Source organism: Balaenoptera acutorostrata, chromosome 7 (genome assembly GCF_949987535.1).
Source record: "Balaenoptera acutorostrata chromosome 7, mBalAcu1.1, whole genome shotgun sequence".
Taxonomy (NCBI): domain Eukaryota; kingdom Metazoa; phylum Chordata; class Mammalia; order Artiodactyla; family Balaenopteridae; genus Balaenoptera; species Balaenoptera acutorostrata.
The window spans coordinates 59,431,178-59,446,936 of record NC_080070.1 but is presented as its reverse complement, the minus strand read 5'-3'; positions in this window follow the sequence as shown (position 1 = coordinate 59,446,936).

The following is a 15,759-nucleotide window of genomic DNA, read 5'->3' as shown; positions in this document are numbered from 1 at the left end:
AGGAAAATGTGTAAGAATAACAACAATGACAAAATTATTGTATATCTGAGCTCCCAGGGAAGAAATGGAATTCTCCCCATGTGCAATAACTGAAGAAAGACTGGAAACCTGAATGGCAACTGAGGAAGGCTAATTTTGCCTTGGGGAGGAGCATATGGGTCCCTGGGAATCCAGATGCTTTGGATTTAACACTTAGATGGAGTCAGGAGAGGGGGCCTTGGGTCCAGGCAAGGAAAGGAAGATAAAATGGAAACTGTCACCTAGAGACAAGCCCTTTGAAGTGTTTTCAGTCTAAATGAAAAGGTGACCTTAAAAAAACCCCACCCAGGCAGCATGGGGAGATAACAAGGACATGTAGAAGCTGAGCAGAAATGAAGACGTGTCCCCTGGAAGTCAGGAGCCCTTGCCTTTGCCTCCCTGGAGTTTAGATTTGATTTTACAATTCTTACTTTGTTTTGGAAACCCCAAATCTAGACATTTATATGCAATCTGTCCAAAGAATATGAGTGAAATTTAGTGAAATAATGAAATTAATGAAACAGAAAAAAAACCAAAAACGCAATAATGAGTGTCAACAAAACCAAACATTGGTTCTTTGAAAAGACAAAATAGTAAGATTTTGAGTAAAACTAATAAAGAAACCAAGAGGGTAGGCATAGTTAAATCATATTAAGAATAAAAAAAAATTTCAGATTGAGTCTGTGTGTATGTGTGTGTGTGTGCATGTGTATTTGGTAACTATATGGTAATAAATTTGAAAGCTTTAGTCAAAAGAATAAAATTCTAAAAAAATTCCAAATTTACCAAAATGACTGCACAAAAGATGTAGTGTTTTATAATTAATAAAGAAATTGGATCAGTAGTTAAAAAAAAGAAAATCCAGATAAAGTTTATCAGACACAGAGAGTTTTACAGGCAAGTCCTACACATTTAAGAAAGATATAATTACTTTTTTGTACAAACTCTTTCAGAGAGTAGAAAAAAGGAAATGCTCTACCATTCATTCCATAAGGACTGTAAATGTTTGAAACCCAAACTTGTCAGAACTATAGTACCACAAAGGAAACTGCTGGCTAATTTAATTTCTGAAAATGATGCAAAATCATCAATAAACTATTAATAAAAAATCCAAAAATGTACTAAAATATATAACATGACCAAGTGAGGTTCGTATGAAAAATACTAACATGGTTTAAATTAAACAAATCATATAAACAAATTGAAGCTGAAAAATGTAATTATCCCAACAGATTCAGAAAAATTATTTGATAAAATTAAGTACCTATTCAGGGTAAAAAAACAATGCAATTCATACATTCATACCAAAATTAGAATAGGAGGAAATTTCCTTAATCTGATATAGAATATCAACCAAAAATTTACAGCAAATATCATTCTTAATGGGGAAACATTAGAAACACCATTTAAGTCCCTTGTAAATGAGGCTTACTATCACCACTTCATTTTAATATTGTACTGGAGATTTTAGCCAGTGTGGTAGGACAATTTAAATAATTAAACAATTTTTAATGTGAAAAAATCAGGAAGAAAAAGAAAAATAGTTATGATTGCTAATGATATGATTGTCTACATGGAAAAATATAAGAAAATCTACAAACCACTAGTGCCAATGACAGTTCATCTAGATTCGTGGATGCAAGATCAATGTATAAAATCAGTAGTGTCCTTTCATACCTTCCATAAAATGTAGTAAATATACCTAAAATTGAGTCTAACGAAAGAAGTGCAATATTTTTATGAAGACAATTACAAAATTCTATGGAAAGACCCAAAAGAAGAGTTAAATACATAGAAGACATATGGATGGACAAGAAGGCTTAATATTAGGAGGATAACAGTTCTCTTAATTGATTTATAAAGTAAATTTAACTTCACAGAACTTTATAAAATGACCCTAAATGTCATATAAAAGTAAAATCCCCAAGAGTAGCCTAAAATAATTTTATAGGAAGAGATGGAGAATAAGGTGTAGAAAGAGAAGGAGAATAAAAAGAAGAGATCCCACCAGAAGTAAAATTTACTATATAATCATATTAAATGAAGCAGTGTTATTGACATGGGGAGAGACAAATAGATCAATGGAAGAGACTAGAGTCCTAGAAACAGACCCATCTCTATTGTAGATCTGTAGCGTAGAGTGACCTTAAAAACCCATGGGGGAAAGCTGGGCTCGTCAGATATGGTGCTGTGACAATGGGCTATCCTTAGAGAAAAGGATGTTAGACTCCTACTTAATACCATATACAAAAATAAACTGCAGATGGACTAAAATCTAAGCATAAAAAGCAAACCTTTAAAACTCAAAAAATAATGTAGAATAATATTTTATGATATCATGTAAGAGATATTTCTTAAACAACAAATAAAAATAGCAAAACAAAATAGTGATAAATTTGCTTCATTAAATTAAAAACCTGTGCTTGATAAAATACACCATGAACAGAGCAAAAAAGCAACCCACACTGAGAAAAGATATTTTCTGTCTATATAAGTGACAAAGGAATGGTATTCAGAATACATAAAGACTCCTATAAATCAATAAGAAAAAGAAAATGACACATTAGAAAATGGAAAAAGGGTAGGAAAAAGCAGTTCACATAAGGGGAAATGAGGTATTTCACACCTATATGAAAATATACTCAACTTCAGTGATACATAGGGAATACAAGTTAAAACAATATGAGATATTATTTCATCCCCAAGAGATAAGAAAGACACATCTGATATCACCAAATGTTGGTATGGCTGTGGGGAAACAGGATTCATGTAATGCTAGCAGGAGGATAAATTGGCACAAACACTTTGGAAAACAGTATTTCATTATTAGTATTCATGGAAATGCATGTATCCTTGAATTCTGAAATTCCATTTCCAGTTATATTGCTTAGAAAAACTTTTACACATGTGCACAAGGGGTCATACACTAAAATTTCATTGCAGCACTGTTTGCAAAAATGAAAACAATATAACTGTACCTTAGTAGAACACTGGAGAGATAAGCTGGGTTTATTTACACAATAAATGTTGTACAGCAGTTAAAATGAATTAACTAGATCTCATTCATCAGTATGAAAAAGATCTCATGAGTAGCATGTTTAATGAAAAAAAAAAGCTGTAAAAGGATAAATGCAATAGTAGTATCCTTTATATAAACTTTAAAAGTACATCAAACAATAACATGCATTATTTATTCATATATATATATGTGGTAAAATAGAATAAATTAAAAGGCAAAGATATTTGCATACTTGATTAGGGTGCTTGTCACTCAAAGAGAGGGGCAGGAAGGCACATTGCTGATGGAGTTTATCTGTGCCTGTATGTTTTATGTATTTAAAAAATTTAAACAACAAAGAGGCATATTAAGCAAATATGATCAAACAATTAATGTTTTCAATATGGGGAGTGAATATGTGATGAGTATACTTTTTTCTATATTTTTCTATTTTTTTTGAAGTATTTCATAATCAGAACCAAAATTTTAAAAAGATAGTCAAAATATTTTATATATTTCAGATAAAGCTAAGAGCCTTATTCTTCCTGTGGAGGTTTTGATATGCCTCTAGTCTTTGAGAATCATTGATATGCACAGGATGAAATTGTTCCCTGCCAGTATTTTGTTACAATTTATTACCTGTAGTTTTTGTTATCGAAGCAATAGCATTTTCATTTTCCCAATTTGGAAGTATATTCTAATATTAATTATGCTTTTTTAATCTTAACGTGCCTTTTGGACATGCTATAGACGTTCTCTCCAACCCCATCTCACCTTGCCCAATTGTGAATGACAGATAAAAAGAATTAGTAGCGCACGCATATTTTCTGGAAAGCTCATTAACAGAAAGTCTGCGAGATAAGGGAACAAGTGTCAGAACTGGAGCCAGGAGTCCTGGCTTCTCTCTCTGTTCAGTAACAGTGGGATGGTTTTCTTAACTTTTCTGTGCTGCTTTTGTGGTTTTTTTTTTTTTTGGTGGGGGGGTGTTGGTTATCATTAAAGTGGAAGTGTGGACTTATCTGTAAATCCTTTCCAGCTCTTGGCTTCGTAATTTTATGAAATATGTTGAGTGAAGTCAATCATAAAACTAAGTGCTGACTGGAATATATGAATTGAGGAAGCTCCTTTGTCTCACAATACCTCTTTCTCTGTCTTTGCCAGAGTGCCACTATTTCGGATGAAGGTACTGAAGTCCGAAATTCGAAAACAAATATTTTTCTGAGGAAGTTATGCCATTGTTGTTCATTAGTGCCTTCATAGAACTGCCTTTTAAGATAAGCATGTCAAATTGTTGGCTCCCTGATAGATTCTGGGACATAGGGCCAGTAGTTTTGGTCAAAAGGTGAGCTAGGAGGAGATCCTTGCCATTTCGAAGGATGCGTAAGGCACTGTGGGCTTGGGAACAGTGGATCCTGAATTGGGGAGGGGGAAGGGTGGAGAGAGGAGGATAGGGCAGAACCAAAGACAAGCATTGCCCCAGTTCATGAGGGCAGCCCCCAGAATCATGTCTCAAATTCCAGTTAATGAGGAACTGCTTCTTGGAGGCAGAAGGAGTTTAGACTTTTTTTGTAATCAGGAAGGGTGTTTTGAAATCTTTGGGTCTGTGACGGGGTGATATTCCTATCTTAGGATGAAGTCGAAGAGGAACCATTGGTTAAATTGCCAAAGAAAATGCCCCAGCAAGGGTGCCCTTTCACCAGTTCAGCGATCCTGGAACTGAGCCAAGTGCTCTGTTAGAGTTACATTAAGGCTACATTAGATTTCAGTTAAAAAGGTAGAGGAAAAGGTGGTTCAAAAACTTTCACAATGAGCAATCTACTCTTTTATCATATAGGAACTTCTGAATTGGTTTAGAAGTTTTCAAGGATTCTACAGGAGTGATTTAAATGTAATTTCCTGAAGTCTTAATTGCTAATTATTTTAACTAAGAGCTCTAAATGAAACATTCTCTATTTTGAAGGCTTTAAGGAGTTTAAAGCAATTGTTGTCATTGGAAATGTGTTTAGTATCTGTTCTCAGGAGTGGAATCTAATCAGCCACGTAAGGATGGTGACCTCAGAAAGACAGCCAGAAGCATCAGCCTTAATTATATCGAGAACTCAGTGTCCGCTTGAGTGCAATACCACCTTTGACTGGTGGAAAGTTTTGGAATTTAAAGTTCAGTGGATTCAAAGATCACTTTACATTTTATTTCCTGACAGGCTGACCTGGTCTATTAATCAACTCTTAATAAAAAAAAAAAAATTGAGATTGGTGATTTGGGGCTTAGACGGCCACTCGTCAATTTTTTTCTTCCTTATCATACCTAAATGCCATTCTTTCAATTAGTTATGCTGCTTCTTTGTCAGTCTCACCAAGGAAGCTACATATATTGGCAAAGTGCTTACAATAGTAACTCCCTACCAAGTGAGTAGGTTGTGTACCTGAAAGTATTAGGCATTTCAATGCTTAAGAATGTATAGCTCAATCAAATGCTTTAAGAATGTAGACAGCTAACCCATCCTGCCATTTAAAAAACATCCTACTAAAATTTTACGTTCCCAAATTTAGGTGCCCCAAAGAATTTTAGAATCAAATGTTTGAGTTACTATGGTAAGAAGTTGAGCAGGATTTTAACTTGTGCTCTGAGTTGTAGCTAGTCCCAAGTCTGTGTTAGAAAAGGCACTAGATACCTAGAATTCTGAACTCAGGGAACCAACAGTTTCTGGGACTAAACAACTTTCTGCAGAAAATAAGCCTTACAAATACAAGCAACCCCCAATCAATAGAAGAGGACTTCTAGAGAGAGAGAAGGAGTTCCCCTTTGGGAAACTCAGTGTTCCTGAAGATGGCTGCACCCCACTTAAATTTTGTTTCCCAGTTGGATATTTGCTTAGCCAGCAGACTTGCTGCCTTCCCCTTGTAACTGTTGGAAAGAAGAAAAAGGCAATTCAGTAGAGAGTTGACAGAACTTCTACGTAAGGGGAGGGCTGGGGCTGAGACACTCGTCCTAGCTGTCCACAATCCAACATTTCCTGGTTCTAAGTGTTGTTTGGAAAAAAGCAGATGAGATGGGGGCTATAGGCTTGCCAGATCGGCTATGCCACCAGGGGTGAGAGGTACTGGATTATGGACAGTCTGTTGGGCATCTGCCAGAAGTCACAGAGTTCCCATGCAAATCTCATGGGAAATGGTCGCTGCTTAGGGAAATCTATCCGGGGGTTCACTGATCTTCAGCAGTGGGTCATGTTGGAGCTAGCAGGTGGCCTCATGGAACCCATGGCAACAAGCAAGAATGGTAGTGTTTGCCAGACTGGTAAGAAATGCAACCTCCCCAGTCAGGGGGCATGGCATTTTCCTCTCCCACACTTAATGCTCTCTCCTTTTCCATGGCCCTTATCATATCTAGTTCAATCTCTCTCTCTCTCTCACCATGCCAGCAGATTTCTAATTGGTTTCTGTACATCTAGACTCCAGACAGCTACTAGAATAATCTTAAGGAAGGCATCTTAAGGAAGTGACATCTAATCATGTCACTTCCCAAATTAAAACTCTTTGATGGTTCCCCATTAGGATAATTCAGACTCCTTCATTTAGCTTTCCTGGTCTCTCCAGCCTCATCTCTGGTCCATGATGAACTTCTCTCAGTGTCTCTACCTTGCCAAAGTACTCCCTTTCATTTCTAGGTTTTCATAGTACCTTCTACTCTGCCAGGAACACTTTTCCCCCCAAACATTGTACCGTGCTTTGGACTGCTAATTCTCACTTGACTGGCACTTAGCAGGTGAAATGCTACTTCCCCACAATACACTTGACTATTAATTCCTGTATGATTTACTGCTCCCTGTGGGGTTGAAAACCTTCCTGTCTTATCCACCATCCTATCCTGTCCCCAAGTATATACTCAATAGCTATTTGATGAAAGAATAAGAGTTAATTAGGGACCATTTAATCCTTGGGCACTAAAAAGATAAAGTTAGTTACCGTAATCAGATCAAAACCGGGCTTTCTGCCCACGCCGTATTAACTTCTGACTCAGAGCAGATGCTAACATTATATCAAGGAATCAACTGGAGAATAGTGAATATAATCCATCATTTTTAGACACCAAGCAGAAGCAAAAAACTTAGTGCTTATAACAGAGAAACTTATCCTGAGAATTGTGCATCATACACATTTTCTCAGACTCAAACTGCTCAAATTGTGTTATTGTTTATCTCCAGCCTTTATCTGCTAACTGCAAAATAATCTGCTTGGTCTCATCAATTTTTTTTTCCTGTGAATTCAGGGAAAACATAGGCATTTTATCTATATTTAGGGGCCAGCCTATTAACTTTCTATATAGATTTCCCAGTATAGTAACTCCTCTCCTCAGGCTGCTCAAGTCTTTCCTAACCAACAACTTAAACTCCCCAGGAATATTCATCCTTTTTTTAAAGAGTCAGGTTGGGTTTTTTGGTTATTGCATTAGTTTGCTAAATCTGTTGTAACAAAGTAACACAAACTAAATGGCTTAAGCCACAGAAATTTACTGTCTCTCAGTTCTGGAGGTCGGAAGTCTGAGATCAAGGTGTCAGCAGATTTGGTTCCTTCTGGGGCTGTGAGGAAAAATCTGTTCCATGCCTCTTGTCTAAATTCCAGTGCTTTGCAGGCAATCTTTGATGTTCTTTGGCCTGTAGAAGCATCACCCTGATCTCTGTCTTCATCTTCACATGGTGTTCTCTGTATGTGTGTGTCCAAATTTCTCTGTTTAAAACGATACCAGTCATATTGGATTAGAGGCTTATTCTACTCTGGTCTGACCTCATCTTACCTAACAACGTCTGCAATGACTGTAGTTCCAAATAAGGGCACACCCTGAGGTCTTGGGGATTAGGATTTCAACACATGAATTTTGGAGGGACATAATTCAACCAATAATAGTTACAAATAACAGAAACTTTTACATAAGTGAAAAATGGAATTCATTGCAAAGGTGTAAGGCAGTTTTGAAAGGTCTAAGTGATTGGGACTGCTCAAGAGACTATCCCAGGCCCTGCAGTTGGGAAGATGGACTCCGTTTCTTCCATCCTTGAGCAATTAAAACTCAAGATTCAAGATTCTAGAAGAGAAAGTACTATTGGCCAAGCTTGGGTCACATGCCCATTCCTCAGCAGCACAGGATGTTGGTGTGGCGATGGGAGGAAATTTTGGTAGGAGGAGTCCCGGGTTTCCATAGTGGGAGGGCAGGCACTTAGATCTACTGTTATGCAAAGTCTGCCCACAAGGAACGGGTGAAGGTGATTCCTCAAAAGAAATCTGGGATCTGGGAATGTTGGGGGAAATGGATCCTGAACCAAGTTAAGAAACACACTTCCGCTGAACCTCAGGACCTTCCATTGTGAAGCGGCAGTGATAGCTGACGGGGATAATACAGGGTGTGTGTGAGATTAAGGTGGGACATGTTTGCCAAGTGCAATTCAAGCTACTCCAGAATGTGTGCTTCTGTGATGACAAGGTTGCATTAGCATTTATAATCAGATTTTGCTGGCCTGTTACCTCCATCTTCAAAACCATGGTACTTCAGACCTTGCTTCATACCCTCCAGAAATCCATCCAAGTATTTCTAGAACTCCCAGGCAACCTCTCGTGTGCTCACAACAGCTGTGCCAGCTTCTTGTGGGAGGACGTCTTGCTGATGGCATTTGTCAGCTCCTCAAGGAAGACACCTCCCTTCAGTCGCTTTTGCTCATGCTTGCTGTGAAGATGCTGCTTCTACCATCTACATATACACTGTCAGTCTGATCCTAGGTCTTTTGGACTTCTCAAGTCTAGCTCAAAGTACTAAATATTCCCCGGGGACATTAGATTTGGGAAGTAAAATCAAATGTGTGCATTATAGCCTCTCCTGTCGCCTTGTTGACCATGTAATGAACACTTGGGGTTGCCTGATAGATCACTGGAGTAGCGCCACCAACACCTGTAGCTCCCTAAAATGTGACTTGGCAAGATTGGAAGGTATTATCGGATTAGCTCAAGGATCAGTAAATTAGAAAATTTACTTAGGAGATTAAACAATCTTTTATTGTGACAGCTCTTACCTTTTCACTCAAGTCTTCTCGAATAAAATTTGTACTGTAGCCAGTGAAAGTAGTGAGGAAGATTACAGTTTTGAGAGTTTTGGAAATTTGTTCACATCGGAAATTCACTACACGCATCAAAACTCAAAACTCTGTAAATAACTGTGAGGGATGATTTCATGAGGCTATTGATTTTCCCCAAACTGGAAAGTTGTACTCTCTCCTTTCCCCAGCAAGGGCCTGATGTGCCCAGACATGACTTTCTGGCTCCTTCCCCTCATGCCACATGTGGCTAGTGGCTACTACATTGGAAAAAGCAGACCTATATTGTAAGGTGGTTGCACTGAATTATCTCTCAGGTTTCTTCCAGCTCTAAAATTAAAAAGTGGAAGCTATAGGGTCTCCACAAGTAGGAATATCTAGATAGCATCGATAGAAGAAGAGAAGGGTATTGGGACTAAAACTTTTGGGCGGTAGGGACTTTGTCAGTACGGCTAGTAAAGAGCGCAGTACTTGGTACGAAAAAAAAATTCTCAAGGGTGGTAGCTGTCATCAAGTCACATCACCAAGATGCTGGCCTTAATGATACAAACATAAAATTTAAGTGACCTTGATTAATTCAAGTTGGAGTTTTTTTCAGTCACAACAATTTATCCAGGGCTCACTGTGTGCAAAGCAGTTTATTCGAAAGGGATACAGCTGCCAAAAGCGTGTACTGCTTAGTATATGAGCAGGGCCCAGTGGTCAGGGACACACTGTACTGCAAATTGTAGTTTGTGCAGCCAGAAAACTTTCAAGCACAGTTCATTCTCCAACTTAGTTTCGACTTGAACAAACACAAGGGTACTTGTAGAGAGAAATTCTCCTCCAAAGTGCACTCTTCTGGTGATTACCAGCAGGTCCCCTGGCAGCAGCTGGATTGAGTGTCTGAATCAGCCTGGCTGATTACCTTAATCACTTTAATCATAGAATCTACTCTCCCTGGAATGGTCTCAACACAGAGAGTGGCAGAACAGCCACCCTAAGCTGCAAACTCCTCATTAGACCGTATTCTGATGCATTTAATGAAGAGCTTACAATTTATATTAGGGACAAGATAATTTTAAGACTTTGTCAATCCTTTGCTAGTTCTTTTGTTAGTAATGAAGAGTTTTCCAAGAACGTCTTCATTAGAATACACGGCATAGTCTTGAGAGGTGCTGCTGACGTCCCAAGATGAGCATCTCTGCCTTGATGGCTCGTTAACTGTCTAGAGCAGTACCTGGGACTTTTCCTTCTCTGCTCTTTCATTTTGCAGCCCCACGCATCCACACATATTTGGGAATGAGAAGTGGACCTTGATACCCACTCCCAGAATAAGAAGCAGGGCCTCAAATATTCCATATTATAATACTTCTAAGAAGGTCCCTCAGTAGACATTCACTCCACTGGGGTCAACTATTTGAATATTCAAGGTACTGCACCAACTTTATTATTATTTTTAAATGGTGCATTAGTATATAAGGAACAGCCATAACAAAACAAACTAGTGCTCATGCCAGTAACCATGTCATTGGAATTTTTATATCTTCTCATGACTGTATAGGTTTGAGCTTATGAGGGTAAGTAATCAGGCGATGTTTATTTTCCCCTAGCACTGTCTTTTGGTAAAAGCCACCACAGAAATAATGGTGATACGGTTATACTGTATTGTACAAACAATTAGATTTTTAATAGGCATGGCTAAGATTCAATTATTATTTATAATAAATGACTCTTACTCTTTAAATAACAAGCATTAATATCAATATCATTAATATCAACTAATTAATAATAGACAAAATTTTAAAGAATATTATAAGTTTCAGTTATAGCTATCACTAATTTGCTGTAACTTGCCAGAAAAATTAATTGCCCCATAATGATTAAGAACTCTAGTCTTGGGGTCAGGAAGACTTGGGTTTGAATTCTGGTGTCTCACGTCCTTCTCCTATGACCTTAGGTAAATTTCGAAACCTGTGTTTTTTCAGTTTTCTTGTCTATAACATGGTGATAATAATACCATAACTCACAACTTTTTCTGTGATAATTAAATGGGTAAATATATGTAAAATGATTAGGATAGTCTCTAGCACAAAGTAAAAAACAAGTAAATGATAACTAATTAGCAGTGGTATTACTGTACTTTTTAACCAGTACTTGGGAACCTCTATCTGTTTTCAAAACTTGGTTCTAATTTTTAAATTTTAGGTCATTTAGTTTTCAGAACATTCTAGAACACATTTATTTAGAATAAAATAATCAAGGTTGAGCTTTAATACAGCACTTACTATTTGGCTGTCACTGATCTGTGCCTTTCACATACTTTGTGCATTTAATCATCACAAGAACCTGATGATGTAGGGTACTGTGATTATCCCCATTTTACAGGTGAGGAAACTGAAGCACAGAGAGGATAAATAACTTACATAAGATTACTCAAATAGTCATAATGGATCCAGGATATGAACAGGCAGCAGGGCTCCAGAACTAGTGCCTATACCCATACAGCAATACTGCCTCTTACAGTCAGAAACAAATTTATAATTTGTTTATAAGCATTATTTGTTTATAATTATAACATAATTATATTATAATATACAAATCATATATATAACATATATCAACATAATTATACAAAATATTATAATTATAAATAAAACATGTTAATTGTGGAACATAAAGAAGTATATATAAATAAATAACTAATGAAATCTTTGGTCTCCTTCGACCTGGATAACCACAGCGTAATTTCCTCCTTCCAGCCCCTTTGGGTAAATATACTTTAGTACCCCCTCTGCATCTGAGATTTAATATCCAACTTTTTCTAGAACTTTTCTAGAATAACATTTGCTTCTTTTTTTTTTTTTTAAACTACAATGAAAAGCAAGTTATTTATTTATTTATTTATTTATTTATGGCTGTGTTGGGTCTTTGTTTCTGTGCGAGGGCTTTCTCTAGTTGCGGCAAGCGGGGGCCCCTTTTCATCGCGGTGCGCGGGCCTCTCACTATAGCGGCCTCTCCTGTTGCAGAGCACAGGCTCCAGACGCGCAGGCTCAGTAGTTGTGGCTCACGGGCCTAGTTGCTCCGTGGCATGTGGGATCTTCCCAGACCAGGGCTCGAACCCGTGTCCCCTGCATTAGCAGGCAGATTCTCAACTACTGCGCCACCAGGGAAGCCCTAACATTTGCTTCTTATGAAGGAATTTTTTTCTTTCCAAATCTCTTACTCTTATAAAGTAAGAAAAATCTGTTTGTTGGTAAAAATCATCCTGAAAGAAAAACCGGCATCTAGTGCCAGGGACATGAAAGGAGAGTGAAAAGTATGAGAAAATTTTAGACCAGTTAAAAATGGATTAGGGAATCTGGCAGTGACTTGACTCTGTAATAGCATGGGTCTAAAACAAAAAAACCCTACATTATGCAGACACCAGAGTAAAAGGTTCTAGGCACTGTAAAAACTGAATTTGGGGAGAAATCATATGCTATTGTAGTATGAAAAAATTGGGGGACTATGAAGTAAATACTCCCAAAGTAGCAGACCTTGTGGGTAAATATATTTTAAAATATACAATTAGGATCATAAATGTATTATTTTACCTCACTTATTGCCTATGATAACATTCTAGTTGTTTAACTAGTGAATTGACAGCTCTAAACCTCCAGGCATATTACCAAACAATTTTTCACAAAAGTTAGACCCATCTATACTTTTACTAGATGTGAAATAGGTTGCCTATGTCACCGCACCTTCGCCAGTCTTGAATATTCTCATTAAATAATTGTATTTTTTAATTTGCAAATTATTATAAAATTGAATAGGCCATTGAACTCATTCATAGGTAGTTTTCTTCTGAGTATGATCTGCCTATGCCTATATTTCAATGTTAATAACATTTCTTAGTGATTTGTATCAGCTCTTTCTATAATAATGATATATTCATTTTAATTTTTGTGAATATTCCTCCACGTTTGTCATTTGCGATTTAAATTTGCTTATGACTTTTTTCATAAGTATGTTTTAAAATCAAACTATATAGTGGCTTATTCATAAATATCAAACCAAACCTTACATTTGCTTTAATAAGGCAAATATTAATTTGCTTTAATGTTATATTTGCTTTAATCATTTATTTAATAGCTTAAAATAAATTTAACTTAATATTTATTAATCACAGTAATAAGGGGACAGGCATAGTACAATGCATATACATTGGAATATTATTCAGCCTTAAAAAAAGGAAATCCTGCTATTTATGCCAACATGGATGTACCTTGAGGGCCTTATACTAAGTGAAATAAGCCAGAGAGAGAAAGGCAAATACTGCCTGGTATCACTAATGTGTGGAGTCTAAAAAAAACCAAAAAAAGGCAAACTCATAGAAACGGGGACTAGAATGGTGATTACCAGGGGTTAAGGGATGGAGAAAATAGGAGAGGTTGGTAAAATAGTACACACTTTCAGCTATAAAACGAATGAGATGTGAGGGGATTTAATATAAAACATGGTGACTATAGTTGATAACACTGTATTATATAATTGAAATTTGCTAAGAGACAAGAACTTAAATGTTCTCACCAGGAAAAGAAAAGGAAAAAGGAAAAACTGAGATCAATATGTGAGGTGATGGATGTATTAATTAACTAAATGTGGGGAATTTTTTTCACAAATGTGTATGTCTATCAAATCACCATGATGTACACTTAAAATATATCACAATTTTATATGCCAATTATAACTTAATAAAGCTGATAGCAAAAAAGATGAATAACTTCAGGGAATCTAATGTATACCATGGTGATTATAGTTAACAGTACTCTATTATGATATATACTTGACAGTTGCTAAGAGAGTAGATCTTAAATGTTCTCACCACAAAACAGAAAGTGTAAGTACTTGAAGTGATGGAGGTGCTAACTGGCGCTACTGTGGCCATCATTTTGCAATATGTAAGTGTATCAAATCAACACATACGCCTTAAACTTACACAGTGTTATATGCCAAGTAATTTCAATAAAGCTGGAAAAAATCTTTTCTAGAATGTGTCTATATTAGACTGCAGTACTAGAGCTTCAATACCCTGCCTTCTCTGTCATTTCATTTCTTCTGTACTGTTTGTGTTTTCTACCTATCGGTTTTCTTTTTTGTCTTTTCAGACCAATAGTTTCATTGAAAGAAGAAAGTGCAAGGGGAATAAAAACCCTTCCATTTTTCCATTGCATTTGAAAATCAAATTAAATATCCCAAGGGCTCTCCATCAGAGGACAGGATGGGGCTATTGTTAGCATAGTGCATGTCACTCTGTACATGAACCATGCACACATAATTCCCCCACGTGCTTAGAGTATAAGATCTTTTGACACGGAAGGCTCCGCAGAGATGGCTTATTATTTTGTTTCTGTTTGAAAATTTGGTAAGGGTCCTGACCAAAAGAAGACAGCACTTTGAAAAGAGAAAATCACTCAATTTCAGCAGGACATCTGGATCAGATGGAGAGGCAGAATGGTAGTCTTGACAAATAGGATCTATGAACAATCAGATGAGCACTGGGGCCTGCCAGGGCTTGCCAGAAAGTGATAGATGTTGGTGAGGGTTATCATCTTGTTCTACTCTTGTCCAAACTTCAAATCCCAAATCCCAAAGGGATGCCCTCTTCTGTCCAGCTCTCTGCTCAGCTACCAGTGGTACACTGTAGGCCAGGGGAAGCTGGGTGGTCAGCTGGTTAATGGAAAAGTGCAAATGACACTAGACCCTCCCTTTGTTTTATACGTGACTCCAAGTGCTTCTTTCAGTTTTCCCTTCGGATTCCTTCCACTTGTTTTCATGAAGGCCCCAGATAGATAGTCTCATGGCTCTTCCTGGTGGGGAAAACTGGGCTGATGCAAATAATCCTGCAGGTTAAATTTTATTCCTTCAAGAATAAAATTTTGTTTCATAGTTGTTCAGAGTTTTAAAGGAGCATTTTCAGTGTTGATTCATTTGGTGCACAACTGTATAGACCTGGCAGCATCAGTATGGTGGCATATTCATTTCTTTGTCCAGATGTTTATCTACTACTGTTTTTCTATGCTGGGATAGGGCTAAAGAGACACAGAAGTTCAGCTTAAATATGGTACTTCGGTGGCAGTGTGTCCAGGGCCTCATTCATGAGAGTTCAGCTTCCAGCTCACCCCCAATCCAGTGACTTTGCCTGTAGAGTCTTTCTCACACGTCTGCAGATTCCTCTTCTCTTATTACCCTCATTCCCTAAGGCCAATGTTTGGCAGAAACGTACTTCCAGTGGGTTTTACCAGTTTTCCAGGTAACCCCATTTATTAGGTATCCACCATTAGCCTAACGTACTGTTGCCATCAGGAACCAAAACAGAGAGGAAAAGAGTTTTAAAACACATTCTTTAAAAACTCACTTCTTCTATGAAGCCTCTCTCATGACATTACCAGCTACAGGCTATTCCTTAACATATTTCCCAAACTGCCAGAACATAACTGTCATTTAGGGCACGCTCTTTGAAAAACACATTGCTATACCCCTCCCCTGGACAACACTGTTTCGGTGGGTTTGGAGTGGGGCTGAGGAATATGTATTTTAAGAAGCCCCCAAATATATTAAACATATTGTATTAAAAAACCATCCCACGCTGAGTTTTATGATCAGGCAAACTTAGGAAACTATCATAATTATTGCTTT